This window comes from Podarcis liolepis (assembly GCF_965112155.1).
Source record: "Podarcis liolepis genome assembly, chromosome: W".
NCBI classification, from domain to species: Eukaryota; Metazoa; Chordata; class Lepidosauria; order Squamata; family Lacertidae; genus Podarcis; species Podarcis liolepis.
Window position 1 is genome coordinate 4935879 of NC_139568.1, and position 11010 is coordinate 4946888.

At 48.9% G+C, this 11010-nt stretch overlaps 1 pseudogene across 1 annotated transcript in view; it reads left to right on the top strand.

Moving 5' to 3' along the window:
* Positions 1-9910, top strand: part of LOC310697837 (inositol polyphosphate 5-phosphatase OCRL-like) — a 280274-nt pseudogene extending 270364 nt beyond the window's left edge. The window contains exons 10-11 of the transcript in view: positions 9095-9201; positions 9725-9910. The product of the transcript in view is annotated as an inositol polyphosphate 5-phosphatase OCRL-like (transcript). The remainder of the gene's footprint in view (positions 1-9094; positions 9202-9724) is intronic.
* The last annotated feature ends 1100 nt before the right edge of the window (positions 9911-11010 follow it).

Sequence of the window (11010 nt, forward strand, 5' to 3'; positions counted from 1 at the left end):
GATGTGAAGTCTAGCCATGCCTTATTATACGATCTCAGGGTAGAAGGCGCTAGCGCAGACAATACTCCCTTTATTGCTTCTCGTTGCCAATATTCCAGAGGTGCTCCGGGAATGGTTGCGGCTGCTGCTGCGCATCCGGCGCCAATGAGCAAAAGCATTCCATCTGGAAACGAGATAAAGCATCCGCGATGTTATTATCAATACCAGGGACAAACTTGGCTAAAGCGTGAAGGTTCAACCGCAAGCAGGAAAGGACAAAGTACCGTAACAGGGACGCTACTCTGGGTGAACGTGACGATTGTTTATTCAAGACTGACACGACCGCTAGATTGTCCGTCCAGAAACAGACCCTATGGTTTTTAAACTGGTCCTCCCATAAGTGGATTGCAACTACGATGGGAAAGAATTCTAAAAATGTCAAGTCCCGTAGTATTGGTTTACCCTGCCAGGAGGGAGGCCAGTGCTGAGCACACCAATGGCCTCTGAAGTACACCCCAAAACCCAAGGACCCAGCCGCATCCGAATGTACTTGGAAATCTGACTGCAGCGCCAAACTATCCTGCCAAAGCGATATGCCATTGAAACCATCCAGGAATTGCAACCAAACAAGGAGGTCCGCCTTTACTGCCTTGGAAAGGCGTACCCTATGATGGGGAGATCGTAAGCCCGTGGACAGCTTTGCTAGGCGGCCGCAGAAGGGACGGCCGGGGGAAACCACACAGCAGGCGAAGTTGAGGTGCCCCAGGAGGGATTGGATTTGCCTCAAGGTGACCTTCTTTAAAGGCAACATTTGGCCGATAAGCTCTCTAAGGGCAACCAATTTTTCGGCTGGTAAGCGCGAGGTTTGGGCTATGGTGTCAAGTTCAATGCCCAGATAGGTCATGGTAGTGACTGGACCCTCAGTCTTCTCGCCTGCCAGAGGGACCCCCAATTCCCTAGCTAAGGACTCGAAAGCCAGGAGGAGGGACCTGCACTCCTCAGCATCACTTGCCACCAAAATAAAATCATCGAGATAATGACCCACTTCTAGAGTGCCAGTTCTAAACTTTAGGGCCCATTCCAGGAATGTGCTGAAGGTCTCGAACGCAGCACAGGCAATAGAACAACCCATGGGCATTGCTTTGTCAATGAAGTAAGCTTCCTGGAATTTGAAACCCAACCAGCAGTAGTCCTCCGGATGAACCGGGAGTAGGCGGAATGCCGACTCAATGTCGCATTTTGCCATAAAGGCGCCCCTGCCAAAACCCCGCACCAACCGCACGGCTTGATCGAAAGACGAATACTTCACCGTGCACATTTCTTGGGGAATGGCGTCATTAACTGAGGTTCCTTTGGGATAGGACAGGTTGTGTATCATTCTAAATTCACCGGGGGCCTTCTTTGGGACAATACTGAGCGGGGAGATATGAAGCCCTTCGATAGGAGGAGTTACGAATGGACCGGCCACCCTCCCGGCTGTAATCTCCTTTTGTATTTTTTTTTGTCGCAATGTCGGGCCTTTCAATGACTGATTTCTGGTTAGGGGGGCAACTGGAATTGGGTGTGAAGGCAACCGGAATTCTAAAACCTTCAGAAAACCCTTCATCCAGTAGGTGGGCTGCAGGTATATTTGGATACAAATTTAACAATGCTCTCAATGGCTCCAATTTTATCGGCGAGCACGCTAGGCTTAAGGAGATGTTAGTAACGAGCCCCAGCTGTCCCCTGGGCGGGGGCTGCAGATCCAGCGGGGCCACCCCTGTTTCCCTGGGAGAGGTGGCCCCGGCCTCCCCGAAAGGGCTGCTGCCTCCCCTTAAAGCAGTTGATTGCCGGGTGGCTGCCTAAGCACCTATCGCATTCATGCAAGTACTTACAAGCCACGCGCTGACAGGTACCCTTGTTGAAGTCCCAGCACTGCCTACGGCGTTGGGCCTCCACCTTACCCGATTTTGGCTGTTGAGCGATTTTCTTCTCAATATTGGGCCCCACATGGTCAAACCAGCAATTGTTGTCCTTCTGGTCCCAGCGCGTTGAAGACAGCAGCGAGGCATTCCTCCGAAAGTCTTCATCATACGCCAAAGCAGCTTCATCTCCCGCCTGTTCCCGTGCCCTCCTGACGTGAGCCAGGTAGGACACGAGGTGCATGCCCCTCTTGGGATAGCAACCAGACACTACTGCCATAAAGACTTGATAGCCATTAAGCCAATTCTCAAACGTTCGCTCTACCCGAGGTGGCCTGTACCTCCTTTTCCCATAGTACTTTGTTTTCTCCCCTTTCCCTTTGACCTGCGCTGGGGGCAGCAAGGAAAACATATCTACATAATTGCCATTCAGTATCTTGTTCCTTTTCCTCTTGGAGAGGTGGTTCCCCAGAATAAAGTCAGTGGCAGCGTTGGTTGAGACTTTAACGTCTGGAACCAGAGCCCCATCCTTCCAATCAAGCGTGCCGTTAAATGTCTTCCTGTGTGAGTTGGCCCTCCGTTCATGCACCCACTGGGGAACTCCTGTGTCCTCCCCCTCGCCCCAATATGTCTCCATTGGAGCGTCACTATCCCCATCTGAAGAAGAGGTACATGTTTCATCGTCGGAGTCCGAAGTGTCCCTCTTCTTGCTTTTCTTGGACCGGTGCTTCTTCTTCGCCTTCCGCTTTCCGCCCCGTGCTGTGTCATCACCAGGGGCCAGGTCGCTGGCTGCGGCCACCTGCTGAGGGGGCAGCTCCTCCTCAGAAGATGACTCCTCCGAGGTGCTAGGTTGCCTAGGGTTGTCCTGGAATACACTGGGAACATCAACCCCCCCTTGGCGGGGGGCTGATGTAGAAGCCACCGCTGAAGCCCCCGCCGGCCTGGCCTTTTGCGCGCTCGCCCTAGGTTTTTTAGCTGGTGCCTTGCCTTTTGGTGAACCTGACTTCGATTTTTGAGTTCGAGCAGCTTGTAAGCGTGTCCGTGGCCTGCTGGGGGCCTGCTCGACCACGCTAGCTGCGCTAGTGGAGGGACCATCCTGACCCTGCTGACTGGGGGGGGTGTCTGGTATGCAATCCTGTGACACCTCGACGATGTTCGGAGAGGGAGTGATAGGTGTCCTGCACTGCGCGTAGAATGATTGCAGCGCGGAAAAGAGCTGGGCCAGGGCCTGAGGGTTACATGGGCCTGTTGGTATCAGGGCGTTACCATGCAGAGCTTATTGGGGATTGCCGTTGCTCTCCATGTCCAAGCCGAGAGCAGCGCCTTATTTATTTATTTATTTATTTATTCCTATAATTATTTATTTATTTATATTTATTTGTTTATTTTTCTAAATATTTATTTATTTCTTTATTTATATATCTAATTACTTGTTTATATGTAATTTATATGGCTGGTGCTATATCACTATCTATCTATCCTGTTATGATTGTCTGGAGACCAGAAAAACTTAAGTAAAATTAAGCTGGCAGGCAAGCCACTAAGTATGCCTCTGGGAAACAAAGGCCCTAATCACTGGTCGTTAGCCTTAAATTGTCCTGCTGGCCGGGAAGACAATAGGATTTCTATGGTAACAAATGAGCTGGCCAGCAGCAATAGGTAACCTTAATGCCACAGCACAGGCGTTCCTATGGCAACGCTAAATGAATTCCCAGGCAGAGCAGGCCTGGGAAAGCAACAAAAACAAAACAGCAGGAATAGCAGTCAATGGGACCAGCTTGCCCTTGCCAACCAAGTAAATTTCCTGTATTTATAATCTAAGGCTTTTGTCTTCCGCTGAACCTTATCCTATCTCATGCTGAACTTTATGAATTAAAATCGCTAGCAATTAAATCACTTATGGAATTTTAAACTTGATTACTGCTGGAATTAATCTTTAATTCACCAATGAATCACCTCTGAGCTAAATTAGACTTATTTTAGAATATTAATTAGAAAATACAGTACAAGGAGCAGAGCTGGCTTTTCACTTTAATTAAATTGCATCCCCCCAGTCAAGCACTCTAAATAGCTGTGCCTGTTAATTAGCTTTTCAGGTTAGATGTTATCCTAGAAAGAGAGGACACTGTAATGAGAAGGACAGAGGCAGCTAAGTACAGGGGAGGTTTTATTCCTGCGTTTATGCCCCAGCAAAAGGCAGGATCGGTGCTGCAATGGAATGGAAAAGTCACGTGGAGTTTTCCTCCAGTAAGATGGCGGCCGCTAAGCAAGCCACGTGGCTTTAAAATGGCGCTGGTCGCCTAGCAACGTGGCAACTCAGGCTCCCACGTGTACTGCCTGTATTAAAATGGCGGCCGTCGCCTGGCCAGGTGAGGGTAAACACAGAGGAAAAATGCCCAGCAAAACCCCCGCAGCAGCAGACAGTACACAGGTAACCCGTTTAAATTAAATTGCAAAATATCCAACAAAGCCCCCGCAGCAGCAGATAACACACAAGAAACCCGTTTATAGTAAATTGCAAAACACTCAGCAAAGCCCCCGCAGCAGCAGACAATATTTTTTTTTTTTTAACAAGATATATTCCGCCTTTTTCTAATAATCTGATGTTGAACTTTTTAACTTCAGGGAAGTTTTTAATGTGTGACATTTTAATGTATTTAATGTATTTTTAATCTTTGTTGGAAGCCGCCCAGAGTGGCTGGGGAAACCCAACCAGATGGGCGGGGTACAAATAATAGATGATGATGATGATGATGATTAACACCCGGTCTCCCATCCAATTTGAAACCACATCAGACCCTGCTTAGCTTTGCAAATGTGCTCGCAGTTTTATTGCTGCACCACCAGGGGGACTACAGGAAAACCAGCTAAATTAACAAGCAATAAAGTAAGATACGACCTGCTGGAAGATACGAAGACTCCGCTTCAAGGAAACACAGTAAAGCCACGTGGGGAGGGTTGTAGAACTGAAAGAACGGAGGAAGGCAGGGGAGGGAGGCTGCAGGGCTCGATCAGCTGGCTGGCGGGAGCGTCGCTGCTAGCTCCTGCTGCTGCATGGGGTTTTGCCCAGCGATGGAAGAGCCGGTGGTGAGTCACGCTGCTGAAGCAACCTAAGAGAATAAGCCCCCCGAGGAACCTGAGCGATTTCTGCCCAATACCCTTGCTAAGCGCAGGAGGAAAATTTCTCCTGTAGTGATTTCAGCTCAAGTAAATAAAAGGCAAGCGGCAAAAGGACGTTCCGAAAGGCTAAGCTTGCTGGTGCTCCACTAAGGCTTGGTAGAAAGTTCCAGGTTCCACGAGGCTCCGAGGATTCCAGCGAGCGGAAGGATCACAAACCGCGCCGACTCCAGGGGTAAAAAGGGGCGAGCCAAGGGGTGCCCCGACCTTAAGTGGCCTTACTAAGGCCCGCCCCTGCCGCCAGCCGATTGGCTGGTGCCACAGGGGATGTTAATTGGGGGAATCCCTGCCTCCCGCGAGGCTGGCGCCAGCCTCGCGGGAGCGAGTGTGGGCGGGTCGTGATCCCGCAACCCCCCCTCCTCCTGACGATCGGAAGGGGCATTGTCATTATGTAAGGGAGGTGGGTAAGGCAGCCCCCCCTTCTTGGCATCCATCTTGAAGCCAAGCCTTCAGCTCACACTCTCAAGCAAGCTGTAAAATCCAACAGTTGTTTCCTGTCATCTCTGTGGCAGGCAAACTGCAAGTTGTTTACGCTCTTGGCACCTGGCAGCTAAACGCTGGCTGCTATGGAAAGTCCCTTCCAAGAGCTCGTAAACTTGTAGCCAAAACACTCCGTGGTTTTGTTTTGCTTTTCCCAGCCTCACAGTCCAGCTTCTCTGCCAGTAACTTTCCACGATCGTTACTTAGCAACAGTGCATACAGGACTTCTTATCTTAACCACAAGAATCCGTGGAATGCAGGCTAAGCTTCCAAGCTGCAGGCCTCTTCTCTCGGAGCTGTATTTTTCCAAAACGCAGCTCCCCCGTGAACCAGAGAATTAATCAATCTGCGTTCACACTTTTAGCCCGAAATGCAGCATACCTTGAGCTCTGTTGCGAGGAAAACAGCTTCCTCTGGGTCCAGCCGTCTGTTCAGCTTTTGGCTGCTCTCAGATGCTTATGTCCCTTGGAGCATAGGAGGACAATCCAGCCTCTCATGCAGATGTTCGGTGAATCGCAACCACCGAATGCTGCCATATGTCAGTATCTCAGCTCACAGTCAGAGGTAAACTGGCCTCCCCCGGGCAATTGAGCTAGATACTTGTTTACCTTTCGTCTGCTACTCCCGGAAGGCTAGGTCGTAAACCGGCGATTCTCCTCATTAGATGTGAGGAAAACACACCCTCTGCTTTTCTCTGCTTCTCTGCCTCCCTGCATTCTCCCCAGGGAGGGGAAATGAGACAGACAGGAGTCCTATTTACATGTTTTATTCCTGTCATTCAGCAGTACATAGAAAACGTGACTGCACCCTTCAGACTCCATCAGAAGAGACACAACTCCACCCCTGCACTTCCAGCACAGGTCACATGACACTCTGAGCTAACATCCGGTGCTCAGTACAGAGAATAGACTCCCCCTTTTCTCCAACAGTACAGTTGCAAACCACAACATCCTGTTTTGCCTTCCAGCCATCTGGAGCTGGCTTTTGCATTGCTGCTTTTATCCAACAAGGCAACCCGCACCTGCCTGCCTTCTGACTCAAATCCAGTCCAGGTGGTGGCTCTAGCTCTCTGCTTTGGTCTCTTCCCTAGTCTCAACGTGGCCCTTGTAGAACTCGGCAGAGGAGAACGGAGACGAAACCAGAATTTGCCAGCACTGCTTGTCACTGATTTTGCGCTGCTTGACTCTGGGTCCGCTTGCGATTGGCAGCACGGGAGGCAGAAAGCCCAGTCTCATGATGCAGGCGCCAGCCCCCTCTGGCCCCAAGAGCCAGTTTTCTCCTTGTCTCTGTGCTCAGCCACTGCTGCACAGGCTATGCCACTCTGGCTTACTCTTACCACCTGAGCACTGGCATTTGGGAAGCGGTAGTGGCTGCTTTGGGGTGGCTCAGGGAAATGTCACTCCTCTCGAAATCATATCTACTTGGGTGTATTATCATAGCCACAAGGAGACAGTGGTGACTATCAATTTGGACAGCTGTAGACATTTAGAATCATGGAGGATATGTTTATCAGTGGCTACCGGTCAGGGCTATTTCTTGCCACTATTATCACAAACCACATGCTTTTGATTACCAGTTTCTGGGGAACATTATGGACAGAGTGCTATTCTCCCTGTGTCCCTATGGACTCCCAAGGGCATGTTGTTGGCCATTGTGGGAACAAAATGCAAAGCTGTCAAGTGTCCCTTATTTGAAGGGACAGTCCCTTATTCCAGCACCATGTCCCGCTGCTGTCCCTTATTGATGGATGTCCCTCAAATGTCCCTTAATTGATGTCCCTTAAATTTCAAAGGAAGCAGCTCCTCTCCCTCCCTCCCTGCCGGCCAGGGAGGAGGGAGGCTCCAACTGTGTTGCTTGGCTGTGTTGCTCACCCAATAAGAAGTCTAAGAACGACTGGGGGGTGGAGCTTGCATGCCTTGTGTGTGGCTAGTTAATGCAAGCTGAGGGGGGTTTTGAATGCTGGACGCCATTTTGTTGCACGTGCTGCTGCAAACTTTGCAGTGCAAAGCCAGGCTGGGGAGCCATCTTAAGTTGAGGCTGCATAGGCCTTGTGGTGCATGTGATTCAGATTCTATTCAGTTGAACCTCTGGTTACAAAGTTGGTTGGACAGTGTTCTCGAAGCTACCAGCGTGAGTTTGACCAGACTGCAGGAGGACAGGAAGACTGGAGTGCCTGGAACAGGTGAGGCTGCAGGTCCCTTATTTTGGCTGCTGGTCCCTTATTTTCAAGACTGCTGGTCCCTTATTTTCAAATCTGTAAGTTAACAGCTATGACAAAATGCTGATCTAACCCAGCAAGGCTCCTGTGTTCTCTAGCAGGCACCAGCTACTCTTGCACTAAGACTCTGATACAGCATGTGTCATTCCCCACACCAATACTCTCTCTCTCTCTCTCTCTCTCTCTCTCTCTCTCTCTCAAGACAGGGGCGGGGAGTATTGGCGGGATGAACTGGGTCCTAATCAACAGCTGCCCTGGGGATGAGGGGATCAAATTCTCCATCCTTGCCAACTCCTTTTAGTGATGGGCTGCTTGCCATTGCTGTGCTCCTAAAGCTCTCTTGCTCCCCCCTCCTCTCTTTCTCTTTCTCTTGAATGTGGTAGCTTGAGATAGAACTAACCACCCTGAACATTTCTGGAGAGGAAGATGGGAAGGAGGCAGGAGGCATGGTTCACCAGCTGCTGTGTGCTGCATTGCCCATACAAAGTCGTGGGCTGGGGCTCCAGCTGTTGCTCAGTTTCTACCACTGCCTCTGCAACGTGCTCTAGACAAGGGGTGGTGAACATGTGACCCCATCATCTCATCATGCTGGCTAGAGCTGCAGCCCATCAACCTATGAAGACCCATCCATGTTCTGTTGCTGTTTTTGTTACTTATTTCCTGCCCTTCACCCTAAGGTCCCAGGGCAGGTTCCAACAATTTAAATAAAATGTTAGAAAAAGAGAAGTTTGGATTTGATATCCCGCTTTATCACTACCTGAAGGAGTCTCAAAGCGGCTAACATAATAGGGGGAGGGGGAGCTTGGATTTGGGGTGCAAGCAATTTGTTTTTTCTTTCCCCACTTGAGATGCTTGCTGTGGCTAGGGCCAGGCGATATGTCAATATAGATATATTTTCAAATCAGCTTGAAGTCTAGATTGTGAGACTGGTTTCATAATTTCTGACCTGGCAATATATTGTGAATCATTATGTGTGTGTGTACTATGCAAAAAACACCATGTGGGGGGAAACTGTGAAGCCAGACAATGCTTCTCTAGATTCCTGCAGCCCCTGTGGACTCTGCCAGTTCAGCTTTCCCCTGCCCTCCTGCAGGGGGCAGCAAAAATCACAATGTGGGGGAAACCATGAAGCCAGCCAATGCCTCTAAATAGCTCCATCTTATTTCAGACTTTGTGATATATTGGTGTATTGCAATGTTTAGCTAGTGATATATCACCGTGTTGAAAGCCAGCTATCGCCCAGCCCTAGTTGTGGCCTCAGAGGGCAAGACTTGTCCACCCAGCTGGAGCACATTCTGTCAGGCTCTCGTGCCAGTCCTGCTTGTCATTGGACCTCCAGGAGAAGCAGTTTCTGGATATCGTACCCCAGGATGGTGATGACTCCACTGAGCGGCCAAGGAGATCTGGCTTTTGGTGGACCACCTCTTCAAGAATGCCTGCCACCAGGTGAGCTGAGGGGGACGGTACCATTGAAAGGATGGGTGTGGGCTGGAATCCAGTACCAGTTTTGGGGTGTGCAGGTTCCAAACGCCACAATTGATTTATATCTTAGCTACCGACTCGCTCTTACAAGCTCCTGCTGTGAGTATAGTGGCACCTTGGTGGAGCGGAAGCGGGTGGGACATCCAGTATATGCTATTCCTTAGAGCGGCTCAGAAGAACCCAAGTGTTCACAACCATTGTCTGTCTATCCCTAGCAAAGCGGCTCTCTGAGACTCGCCACTAGAAGAAGCGGGGAATGATTTCACTCTCCCATTGCCCCAAATCAGGAGAAGGGTAGTAGGAATGCTACTGTGGAAAGCAGGCGGGATACAATTCTCAGCCCTTGTGCCAGCTCTCTTGGTGATGGGCTTCTCTCCATTGTGGCATTCCTCAACCTCACATTATGCACCCCAGGGCTGGATTGTTCTGCATGCTATCCAGGATGTACCTCATCCCTTCCGAACGCATGGGTGATACTCTGCTTCAGGAGGACCTCTTCCAGACCCCGGGCACGCAGGACGAGCTGCAGGAGAGAATTGAGTGCCTGGACACCAGCATTCCCGAGACGATCCGTATCCTCTTTGGGGGACATTGTTGGGGAGTAGGGCTGCTTGGTGGTTTTCTTTCACTCTTGGCTGGAGTGGACCTCACTTTTACATACCTGGTGGCTTAGGTTCCTAGGCCAGCCCATCCTTAAGGCTCTGGGACACAGCACAATGAAATGCCCACAGTCAAGTCCAGTCATGCATCCAAACAGCTTCACAGCTTTAACCCCCATTTGAAAACATCAGCCTGGCTAGATAGAGCAGAGGTGGGGAACCTTGACAGGCCCGCAGGCCCCACATCTAGCATCATACATGGTGTCAGATGTGGAGACAGGTAAAGACATGGCTGCAAAGGAGCTTCAAGGGTGCGTTCAATTGTTCTTTGGCAAGCAGGGTTTGTTGACCGCACTTTTGGAGTTGACCACTAGTATTTGTTGTTTGGATTGAAACCATTAAAGAAATTGGAGTTCTTGTTGAAACTGCACTGAAAAGGATATATCAAGAACTCTGGCCAAAAGTTTCAATATGAGGAATAATTCCTACTCAAGAGTTGAAATGAAAAACGTGTGTATTCTGCTAAGAATAACAGTTTGAAGCTAGTAGTAAATTTAAACACAACGTGTAAGTACGATAGTTTTAAAGTAATAGTAAGTTTGGATACAACGTTTAAGTACAGAAATAATGTAGTTTCAAATATACAGTGTTATAGTCTAAAGGTACATGAAATACCAGTGCACAACAATTGTTTTTATACAAGTCTCAATAGCAGTCAAAAAGAGTCCACATTATATAAAATCAGAATAAAGAATAAAGGATCAAATGGGGCCAAAAAGGAGTATCCGGAGTATGAATCAGATGTACGACTCAGTAGTGGTAACCAGGACAGGGCCCTGTTTCGGAGTACACGCCTTCTTCAGCTGGTAATATCAAAAAATGTCAAGATAGATCAAGGTGCTTCAATCCATAGATCATAAATATAATAAATTATATACATTCTAAAGTATGTTAACACATATCATGATATTTGGTTCCATACCTCGGTTTTTTGACGACTATAAATCTGTTGGAAGTCTGTATCGTTTAGTTCTTTTATGTTTCTTTTTCGACTTGCGTCTAGAAATAAGGATTTCCAAGAGTTATTATTTCCAGTCAAATTATTTGTGAAAAACGGACATCAGTTCAGTGTTTTCTCACCTTAGATAATTGCATCCAAGTTTCTTGCGTTTCT